The 12,076-nt window shown below is 47.5% G+C and overlaps 1 pseudogene; it reads left to right on the forward strand.

Annotated features, from left to right (window-relative positions):
* The first annotated feature begins 6,877 nt into the window (after window positions 1-6,877).
* LOC109762125 (sucrose synthase 6-like) lies at window positions 6,878-11,545 on the forward strand (annotated as a pseudogene).
* Window positions 11,546-12,076: the final 531 nt, after the last annotated feature.

Genomic DNA, 12,076 nt, shown 5'->3' on the forward strand with positions numbered 1-12,076 from the left:
TGCAGCAGCAGCAACCTAGCGGCTGGCGGTATTCACCATGGCCCCTTCCTCTCCTTGCAGTAACTTACTCCCCAGCCCGCTCTCTGTATGAGCCGACCTGGCTCGCTCTCTCCGTCACCCACACGCCACTGGCCGCCCCCTCTTCTCTTCCTCGTCTTCTACCCACCCCTCTGTACTGGATCCTCCTCACCCTGACGACCTCTACCCCCGCGCCATCCTACTCTCTTCCCACACCAAGCTCTGCCTAGGCCTCCTCCCCCCGCCCCCTCTGCAGATGTGGCGGATTCTCCCTGCTCCCTCTGTCCGGTAGTGGCCCATACCCCTCCCAACGACCAGACACTCGCCTCTGCTTCACTGCTTGAAAATAAGAGGAGATAGGAGAGGGTCACGTTTCCGTCCTTACCGGAGCCGGCGTGGAGGAGACAGAGGTAGCTGACGAACCGCAGAAGCGACGGTGGCGGAGTAGAAGTGATGGTGGCGGGCATGAGTGGTGGGTGGTGGAAGGCAGGGAGGGAGGCGTCTGTGGTCTGCAGCGTCCATGTGAGAGACGGGGATTCAAATTTTGCCAACGCGGGTGGACAGCTACTGGAGTGGACAGGTGGCCGGAGAACGATGATTGGTTTTCTGCAGAAGACGGGGGATTGGAGGCGACAAATGGCAAGTCGTGAAGTAGAGATGGGTTTGAATTCATTTTCTAAATTTGACTGCTGTTGCTGGAGGTCCCACGTGTTATAGTAGGAGGATGAGGGTGAGTGAACTCACCACCAACTCAAATCTTTAGAAGTAGGAAAGATTGACTCATCCCAATACAAGGCAATGCCCGCACCTTTACCCTTACCATCATGACTAAGGCAGTGCTTCAAACCAGTCTCCATTTTATTCTTTTCACCTTCTCCTCACATGGACATGTTTCTGACAAGAGGACAATCTTTGGGCAATAAGTGTGCACCAGGCGCACGAGCTTTTGAACTGTCCGTAGTTGCCCCAAACCCCGGCAGTTCCAGCTGATGAGACTCATGGCACCTGACGGGCGTCGTCACTCGCGCCCGTCAGAGTACCGATGGCCCCAGGATCGGTTGCCACCTTTTCACCTTGCTGACATGTGCCCTGCCTATCCTCCTGTCCGCTACATAACTTCTTCCTGATTACAAGTTTTCAAGAGTTGCTCACCATCGAGAGCTCTATCCTGTCTCTTGCCTAGAGCAGACTGCATAATCTTTCCTGCCCTACCTTCAGATGCATGTACAATTGAAACTTGATGGCTTATCATCTTGCTTCTGATTTGTGTGTGTATGTATGTGTGTTTGCAGGGTCTTCTCGAGCCAACAGCTGCCCAGAGGGATGCCGAGATCCGGGCGGCCCTGGAAGTGTTTAAGGTCAAGGATGTCGATGGTATGGCTGTGAAGATCTTCTGGCGTCTCCGAGCAGAAGGTGTTAAATATGTATCCCATCATGATGTGACCGAGGTTCTCAAGATGGTGTCTGAGCTGCAGAAGGAGTATGGCATCAAGCAATGATGTCAAGGCAGTATCAAGAGGAGGTGGGGGAAGGGATGTACAAGTGGAAGGGGATCGGTGTCAAGATATTTCTAAGTTAGCCTTTACATGTGTTCGTATCCAAATTCTCAGCTAATTAAGCATGATAAGTCTGCCGTTGTCGGACTTGTCACTGGCCGCACCGCGCCTCCATCGTGTCTCGCCTTGTGACACGCCTCTTGTGGATCCGTTCCACGAGACGGAGGCGATTTTTTTTTTGCCCCGTGGATCGGACAGGATCATCGTGGATTGGCCCGGAATTTCCCCAACGGGCGCCAAACCAAACATGTCAATTCTGATCCATGAGGAATAGTTTTCGGCTGGGGCGGACCACGTGGATTGAGCCGCGATCCCCAGAAAACCACGTGGATCAGCCCCTAACCAGGCAAGGCCTTAGGAGTGTCTATCGGTACTCCCTCTGTACCGGCGTATAAGTCATCTTTCGAAAACCAAATAATTTCAGAACACTTAGCCGTGGTGCAAATTTTCACTTTGTTTCTTATTTCTTAACATGAATAAAGGAATTTGAGACTACCTAGCGTGGCATGCAGTGATCAGTTTATTGCATGCAATGTTATTAATTAGTAAATAAACATTAAATTTTCTCATTTTCCCCTCCGCCTTGGTCAGTTCATTGTCTGCACCGGTACGGAGGGAGTACCTAAAGATTTCAAATTCACACCCTACAACCTACATGCATTGGAACTATCAGAAACAAAGCCAGGACACTAAAAGTAAAACTTGAAACAAAGCAAGACGGAATTGTGTTCAATACGACATGATGGTTGTGTTTTAAAGAAAGAAAAAACACTCAAAGAGCCGTATAGTGTAAAGACAACTAGGCGCTAACCGACAAGTACAAAATAAAATGGACCTAGATATCCATCGAACGTCAAATTTCTAGGCATGGCAAAACAAATGCTTTCATGGCAAATTGTGTTTGCCGAGGATGGCAAGTTTAGTTGGCGAACATGACAAATCCATCTCAGTTCATATTTTACTAGAAAATTGTCATGCTTGCTAACTAAATTTGCCATCCTTATGCCAATATAAATTGACATGAAAAAATTTGATTTCTGATGTCTAAAAATTTGACAGATTTCTAGCCTTTTTGAATAAAATTACATTGCAAAACATACTAGTCTTCTTTCTCTGCTTGCATGCCGTCTGCCGAAGACAATTACACTGAACCAACCGCAAAGGAAAAGAGCACATGCAGATGCCTTCACCATACCAAACTTTAAAGACCATAATAATAACCATTCATCCCTTAAGGCGAGATCTAGAAGTCGCCGAAAAAGCATCGGTTGGAGCATCACTCACGCAAAACGGGCATGCAATCAATCGCCACCAGTTCAGAGGGTTGGAGAAATGCGACCAAGCTGCAAAACAAAAAAAGTATGTCAAAGTCATCATACCTATAGCCAGCCAATTATTTTTCTTGAAGGCCACACCAACTGCCAAAATCTAAAGAAAGCCAAAAATTCTAGGATAAAAATTCTCACGGGTTCTTCGTTGGTTTGAAAACAGACATCGTCGAGATAGGAAGATACCGAAAGGCTTTATTATGACATGCTATCGCTGTCGCCACCTCGTTGATGTCGTGAGAAAACAAAACCTAACGAGAAAAAAAGGGAAAAGGTACGGACGGGTCCCACTCCTCTTGCCACCAACGAGACCGCCAAACGAGGAAGAGGAGGGGGACCAATGTGGCGGCGTGTGGAAGAAAACCTGGTGGCGTCCGGGACTTGACAAACGTACGATCCTGCGGGTTGACGGGACAGTACGTTTGTCAAGTCCTTTCGATCGGCCTCTCGTGCAAAAAGAAAGAAGTTTTACGTGTATTTTTTAAAGGAAAAAAAGTTTTATGTTTTTTTAGGGAAAACAAGTTTTATGTGTTGAAACAGAGAGCGGGCCGGTGGTGGAGTTTCCTTTCTCTCTTGCCAAGGCAGCAAACCGATAACACAACAGAGACGGACGCGCGGGTCTAATATATACGGCCTCTCGTGCAAAAAGAAATCTTGGATAAATCTTACGGCCGGGGGCGAAAAAACAGACATATTTCCACCTTCTGTTCCATATATGCTAATCATCCTACATCCGATTTGTGTGTGCTGGTGCTGGTGCTGCAGGGTCTTTTCGAGCCAACGGCTGCCCAGACGAATGCTTGGATCCGGGCGGGACTAGAAGCGATCAAGATTGATCCCAAGGACGTCGATGAGCGTGCTCTCAAGGTCTTCTGGGGTCTCCGGCAGAGCGAGCATGATCCGGGTGTATCCCATGCTCAAGTGACCCAGGTTCTCAAGGCGGTGTGCGAGCTGAGGAAAGAATATGGCATAACAAGCAATTGATCTGCTACTTTCTTGCAATGTAAGGTCGAGTCGTTCTAGGTTTTCAGCAATACTGATTTTGCCGGATGCCGGGACGCTGTTTCCTTCAATTATCTATGGTAATTGAATGGGTCGTTTGGAAAGAAAAAGAAAATGCCTATCGGATTGGAGTGGTGCTGCAAGTCATTGTAAATACATGTTTATGTGGCGATCTCAAGGGAATAAAGTCTACTGGGTAATTGGGCGTCTAGCGACTAAACATCAGACGCCAGTTTTAATATTTGGTTCAGGTCACTTTTTGGATCCAATCATGGGTGACAGCTCTCTGCACTAAGTACTCAGTGTAACTCAGTTATAAGAAAACATCTGTTTCCTTCTGGGTTTCAGGTTGAAAAATTGTCGCCAACCTCTTTGGCCTTCGAATGATTAGCACGCCGTACCTAACCGGCCGCCTAACCAACACGTTAACACAGGAAAAAAAACCGCTACATAAATGAACCAAAGCTTCCCCTGGTAGATCAATAATCCACAGAACAAACTGATCTAGGATAATAATGAACCTAAAGACTGAAGAAAAAATGAACACTAATGAATGAAAGGAAGTAAGAACCTTCTGCCTTTTATTCTGCTGCAAAGACAATGATGAGTTGATGTCAGGAAAATGTAGACAATGAAGAAAAAACAGAGAAAAGGGCAAAAGATAACAGAGCTGGTCACTTATCAGGAAAACACAAATACCTCAATTTAAGGTCGAAATTCGAGCAGAACTTTGAAAAATCTCTTTTGAGTGATTCGATGGCCTATTAGATAACATAATAAAATGATTCATATAAATTTCATTGCAAAAGAAAAGAAAATAGATGAGTGTACCATATGCCCAAGAGAAAAAGAAAGTGCACGCAAAAAAAAGATGATACATCCTTCCTAAAAAACCAAACAAATCTTGACAGACCATTGTTGTTGGATGTAATCTCAATGTATCTGCACCGCTTATTTTGTTTTTCTGTCACATAATAAGCACGACTGAATTTGTCCACCAGAAACCGAAACGTGCTATGTTCACGTTGCGGTGTAGTTTCAGTTCCTAGTTTTCAGGCCTAGCTGGTAGCTCTAGACTTGGCACGATCCAGGCTCGTGGGATGGCGCACGCATATACTGGATCATGAGAGATTTTCGTTTTCTGTTAAGCAACTGAATAAAAGGGAAGAACAGAAAAGATGCACTTTTCACGCGTGTGGCTGCGTGTCTGCTCTGTGAACCTTGACGTCTTGTGTTATTCAGAGAGAAAAATTCAGAGTTTGAGAGAGAGTAGATCACAGCTAGGAAACCAAGAATTGGTATACAGAGCTTTAGGATAGGACCTTGGGCGTTTGGGGGGCGGTGATTGGAGGAGTTTTGGCAGCGGAGATGGGGGATATGTCTCCTAAAAAGAGCGACGGGAAGAGCAGTAGAAGCGGTGGCGGAAAGTACAGGCCGCCGAGTCCCGGGAGGTCGAGCACACAGCACAGGAGGCGATGAAGGCGCCGTGGAACTTTGTGGTTGCTCCGTCGAGAGCCACCAATGTGCCCATGCAGTATCCGATGCTGACGGACATGAACTACTCGTTGTGGGCCGTGAAGATCAAGGTGCTGATGATGGCGTTGCGCGTCTAGTCGGCGATCGATGGCTTCGACGAATTTGACCAGTCGGCGGACGAAGGAGCGTTCGCCGTGCTCTCACAATCTGTTCCAGATCATGTGATGATGCAGGTTGCAGATTGCGGCACCGCGCAGGAGGCGTGGGAAACTGATACGGTGCTCGCATGTTGGTGAGGACCACATCCACGTCAAGAAGGTGCAGGCACAGCAACTGAAGAGGCAGCTCGATCGCCTCGACATGGCGGAAGGGGAAACGGATCCCAGAGTTTGCCAGGAAACTCACCACGTTGGTGAGCGAGATCCACTCCCTCGGCATCACCATTGTGGAAGAACCCGTGGTGGAGCATCTGTTCAGCGCCGTGCCAGACCGCTTGTCCAACATCGTCAACACCATCGAGCAGTGGGGCGACGTCACAACGATGAAAGTGCATGAGGCTATTGGGCGCCTCACGGCGTTCGAGGAAAACCAGTGTGGGCGCTACCACAGGTCCATAGTCGTGGCGATAACAACGAGCAGTTGATGCTCATGACCCGGGCATTGGAAACCCTAATGAAAGGGGAAGAAGATCTTCGACAACAGCTGGTGCGAAGAAAGGAGGGGGTCAGAGCGGCAGGCCGGACAAAGGCCGTGGTGATCGTGGTGAGAACAATGGAAAGGGCAAACAGAAAAAGCATCATAAGTTTGACATCTTGAAAGTAAAATGTTTTAACAATGATGTGAATGGGCACTTTGCCGACTGTCCGGAGCCGAAGCGCGAGCGTGCAAACCTGGCGCAAAAGCAAACTGACGAAGATCCAGCCTTGCTCATGACCGAGGTGTGTGAGCTTGTTGAGAACACTGAAATCACTGGAGACAAGGTCATGTTTCACGAAGAAAAAGTCGTGCCGAAACTGACAGGGTTATCAGACAAGTCTTGGTATCTTACTGGAGCAAGCAACCACATGACAGGTTGTCTCGATAAGTTCGCCGAGCTGGACCGAAATATCACCGGTTCAGTTCGATTCGGAGATGGATAAGTTGTGGGCATTGAGGGACGCGGCTCGGTTCTCTTTGTTGCACACAACGGCGAGCACCGGCTGTTAACTGAAGTTTATTTCATCCCGAAGCTAAAAAGTAATATAATCAGTCTAGAGCAGAACGATGAATTTGGTTGCAAGTACTCCGTCGATGAAGGGTTGATGAGTATGCTGGCTAAAGAGAGAAAAGTGCTTGCAAAAATTAGGAGAACACCAAACAGGCTCTACATTCTGAATATTAATTGAGCAGTCTGACCCAGTTTGTATACTGTCAAAGACTTCAGAGCTTCCCTGGTTGTGGCATGCACGCTACGGGCATATAAGCTTTCATGCTTTGAGACTGCTAGCAAATGAGGCCATGGTGCGTGGCTTACCAATGATTGATGAGACTGATCGTTTGTGTGAAAGTTGTCTGGTTGCAAAGCAAAGACGAGCGTCGTTTCCAGCCGAAGCATCTTACGGAGCAGATCGAGCGCTGCAGCTACTGCATGGTGATATTTGTGGTCCCATCTCGCCTCCAACCTTTGCAGCAAAGATTTATTTCCTACTGCTAGTTGATGATCACACGAGGTACATGTGGGTGGTGCTAATAAAGAGCAAAGACGAGGCACTTGAAGCAGTGAAGAAGGTAAGAGCTGCAGTTGAAGTTGAACTGAACCTGAAGGTCATGGCACTCCGGACAGACAGGGGAGAAGAATTTACCTCAAAGAATTTTACTCAGTTCTGTGATAGCCTGAGCATCAAGCACTACCTCACAGCACCTTACTCTCTGCAGCAAAACAGAGTTGTAGAAAGGAGGAACCAAACAGTCGTGGGAATGACTGCATCAAGGAAGAGTGTCCGTGCATCGCCGACATGATGCCTGAGGTGCTGCGCGAGAGCCGCTACCAGATGAAGAGGTGCTTCCAGAGGTACAACAACACGAACAAATAATTTAGCTCACTCCCTCTTCCTTTCTCTCTGACATGTATGCGAACTCTTGCGATGCAGGTATGCCCCAAGGGCAGGCTGATTAAGAACCCAGCAGCTGATGGAGGAGCTGGAGAAGTGCTTCCTTTTGGCTACGTCATCTGCTCCACGCAGGAGGCTGTTGTGGTCGCCTTATCTCAAGTGCAAGGAGACCCTGTAGCCTGTACAATGACAAATGGTACTGCATTAGATTATAGTACATTCATACAGACCTGATGAGCAAAACTAGAACAGACTTGCCTGCTGCTGTTTTCTTCAGGGTATGCAACGAAAACATGAAGGGAAACACTCAACTGCCCCTCCGAAGTTCAGGCGCCGGATCCAATCAACATGGAGAAGTTCTTCAGCAGGGTCCAATCGGTGTTCAACATCATGATCATCTCCATCCATGGTTACTTGGTCAAGAGAAGGTCCTTGGGTTGCCAGATACTGGTGGTCAGGTACAATGATCATTATCTCACAATGGTAGATATAAGCCTGAATCAACAGGTATTAATAATTGAAACAGAAGCCAGCAAATCGATCTTTTCTTGACAGGTACTCCCTCCGTAAACTAATATAAGAGCGTTTAGATAACTAGTTTAGTAATCTAAACGCTCTTATATTAGTTTACAGAGGGAGTACTAGTTTACATGCTGGACCAAGTTAGAGCTCTTGAAAAGAAACTTCTGCAAAGGATCAAGCAGCAGGGCCTGAATGTTACCCTGACGATTCTTGTGGTAAACTTCGGTCGCCTTCATTACACTTCCTTGGCCTAACAGTCCAGGGAAGTGAGCATCTGAGTATCTGACGGCTGCTCACTCAAATGTTGCAGTTAACCAGGCTCATACCAGAAGCAAAGGGCACCAAGTGCAACATTGAACTTGAACCAGTCGAACACACAAAGCACTCGAGCATCCTCCAGGTGCCATTCAAGAAAAGAGATGACGATGGGAAAGACCTTATGCCCAGGTATGTCAGCTAGGAATTTTCGTAAATACTGTGAACTGAATGTAAAATTGATAACAAACTTTCATCGTGGCGATTTCAGGATTTTTCTGCCAAGATTCTCGACATACTGGAGGGAAAACCAGACTTGGTCATTGGCAATTGCACTGACGGCAATTTAGCAGGATCCCTCTTATCAAGCAACCTAGGAGTCACCCAGGTGAAAATGAGCTATATATCGAAATGATGAATCCTGAAAAATGTTCTTCTGTCAGCAACCAAACCTGGCATCACATTACCAAAACATTTATCGACCAACAGAAAACGATTGTGCATGCTCTTGCGAGACAAAGGGCGTGTTCGGTAGCCCTCTGTGGCTGGAAGCTCCTCAACTCCGTCGCCCATAACCAGCTGCCAGCTTCTCTCCAAATCGCCAGGAGTTAGCGATCCGTTCGGCTGGGCAGCTTCTCTCCTGGGCGTACTAAAAAGGCTGGAAGCCCAAAGTGAGCAATTTTGGCCCATTTGGCTTTGATGTGGCCTGGCTCGGGAGGGAAGCACCATGGGCTTTCAACCCAACAAGGAAGGAAATTAGCATCAGCCGATCCCATCTGGATTGGAGACGACGACTGAGCAGGCAGACCACGGCGCCGGCCTGTGCCATCTCCTGTAGCATGGCTGGCGCGAGCTCGCAGACCCACCGTTCGGGTTCGTCCAGCAACAGCTCCACGAGCGCCGGCACCGCACCGGTGCCGACGATCTTGACGCGGTTCCGGCCGTACGGACAACGGCGAGGTTAGCGTGCAGACTGCCACCTCGCGGCCGAGCTCGTGCTGGTGGGGGCAGAGAAGGGCGAGAGCAGCGTGGCGACTGCCTCCTCGCGGCGGCGTGCGACGCCTAGGGTTTGCTCGTCGGGAGAGGAATGGTGGCCGAGGCGCTGTGTCGGGGCTCGGGGAGAGGAATAGCTAGCGAACCGGTACGCTGCAAGTTCACTTTGCGGTGGCATACGCGCGTAATTTCCCTCAACTCCTACTTCGTAGTTTTTGGAGAGCACGGGTTTTCCAACTCCTCGACTCCGCGAAATTTGCACTGCGCTGATCGCCAGCTTCTCTCGCCCATAGCTGGGATTTCGACCGTTCGGCTGCACTCCTCACGTGGAGTTGAGAATTTGAGAAGCGGGAGGGCTCCCGAACACGCCCAAAGTACAAGGACTCTGATGTCAAGTGGAGAGAAATGGACCAGAATATCATTTTTCCTGCCAATTCACTGCTGACATGATCGCTGTGAACAGTAGCGACTTCATCATCACTAGCACCTACCAAGAAATAGCCAGAAGGTCAGCCACTCTGTAAACAAAAAAGGTTATCCCAGCAATGGCGTGCAACTGATCCCAGGATTCCCTGAGAAAATGCAGCAAAGACAAACCTAGCCAGTATGAGAGCCACCACGCCTTCACAATGCCAGGGACGTGTCCCTACACCACAAGCGCGTGAACGTCTTCGACCCCAAGTTCAACATTGCCGCCCCTGGTGCTGATCAATCCGGTTACTTTCCCTTCACACAAAAGCACACACACAAATCGAGGAGCTACTCTACAGCAAGGAGGACAATGGTGAGCTCTTGTAAGTACATATCCTTGGTTTTTTCTAAAAACACTGAACCGTGATATGATTACTGTGATGCTATTGAATCAGAGAGGGTACCTAGGGGACAGAAGTGAGCCAATCATAATCTCGATGGAAGGCCCGACAAGGTGAAGAACATCACCGGTCTGGTCGAATGGTATGGTGAGAACAAAAGGCTTAGGAAATCACGTCAACCTAGTCATTGTCAGGGGCTCCTGGAGCCTTCAGTCAAACGACAGAGAAGAGATCGGGGAGATTAACAAGATGCACAGCTTGATAGACAAGTATCAGCTCAAGCCTCAAGGGACAGATATGCTGGATCAAAGCACAAACCGAGCGTGTGCGCATGGTGAGCTGTACTGTTGCATTGCCAATACCAGGGGGTGCATTAGTTCAGGTACAGTGCCAACTTAAAAGAGTAAAAAAAACTCAAATACGATAATTGTTGCCGATACCTTAAGCATGACAGGAAATTCAAGCACTGCATGTGATTGAACTCTGTCTTTCACCCTGCACTTTAGGAGGCAGTCCGACTGACAGTCATCAAGGCGATGAACTGCAGGCTGTCAACCTTCGCAACAAACCAAGGAGGACCTGCAAAAATCATCGTCATGAGGACCTGCAGAAACTAACAAACTGATCGCATGTTTCTTCTAGAAATGCAAGGAGGACCCCACCTACTTGAACAAAATGTCCACCGCTGGACTCCAGCGCATCTATGAGTGGTACAAATACTCATGGCAACAACATTCTCTCTTCTCAAAACTATATCCATACAACCATCATCCTAGAAATCAAATGCATTTATGGGCGCATTATGTATTCTTTTTCTTCAGAAATGGTTTAACAATGCCTTATCTATGATTGTAATTACACGTGGCAGATTTATGCAACTAAATTTTTTAACATTGGGTCAATGTATGGCTTCTGAAGGACTCTGTGCAAGGAAGAGAGACAGGCCAAGCAGTTCTACCTACAGATGTTCTACAATCTTCAGATCAGGCAGCTGGTGAGTTGAGAAGAACTAGTGCAAGACCGACACAACAGAACCCAAACCAATTTTCATTGATGTCATCTGTTACTATTGTTTTCAGGTAAAGACTGTCCCAACTGGGCGAGCAACCTGCACAACCTACGATGGAAAGCACAACACCCGCTAGGATTGCTCCAAGGCCAAGAGAAAGCCAAGTGTGTCATTTGTTGAAGAGGGATCGAGGAAGCAACTGACTGACCTGACCATTTGTTGTTTCAACTTTGCAGAAGACTACAGATGAGTATTTAGAGGTGTCTATGTTTCTGATGTGTCCAGCTTTGGACGTATCCTTGAGGAAAAAAAGGATTCAGACGTGAGGAATTATTAGAAGCTGCGAGACAGCAAATAGAAGCATCAAAATACAGTGGCATAAATAAAACTAATTAATCTCTGAATAATGTGTTTGCGCAGGATCGCGACCAACTTACTCGGACCAATGCTCCCTGCCTCCAACTTCTCTCGGGTTGCAGCCTGAAGTGAAGACCAAACATCATAAACCAGAACTACGCTTGCTGGAGTGAGAAATGTATTGCCCTCTGCTATTGTGTGGTTGCCATTGATTGGGAAAGTCCAAATGAAAGTGGAACTGTCCAAGGTGATTGTGAAAGTATTGCAAAGAGTGAAGAATCTTCCATGTAAAAAAGAAATGTGAGCTATGTACTCCTTGTATAACAGAGAAGCAACAGTGGCCGACCGCTTCTGCATCTTATAAAAGCATGAAAAATACTGATGACAACACAGCAAGTAACAACTAGCAAAGCTTCAGAAACTGCTGCAGAAACTAACTAGCAAACTAATACTTGAAACTTCTTCGCTGCTTATTCGCCGGGATAGAGCCAAGTGATCTTAATGAAGTAACAAAAATAAGAAGAAAAATAGTGCAAGCCATCGCTTGAATGCTCAGGCTTCAAGCTCCAAAACCTTACATGTGTTCAAGATTCACAGATGGTACTTAAGCAAACATAGACCAGCATAGTATGGTACACGAGACAGCCGCTGGCAGATC

This window comes from Aegilops tauschii, chromosome 1 (genome assembly GCF_002575655.3).
Source record: "Aegilops tauschii subsp. strangulata cultivar AL8/78 chromosome 1, Aet v6.0, whole genome shotgun sequence".
NCBI lineage: Eukaryota > Viridiplantae > Streptophyta > Magnoliopsida > Poales > Poaceae > Aegilops > Aegilops tauschii.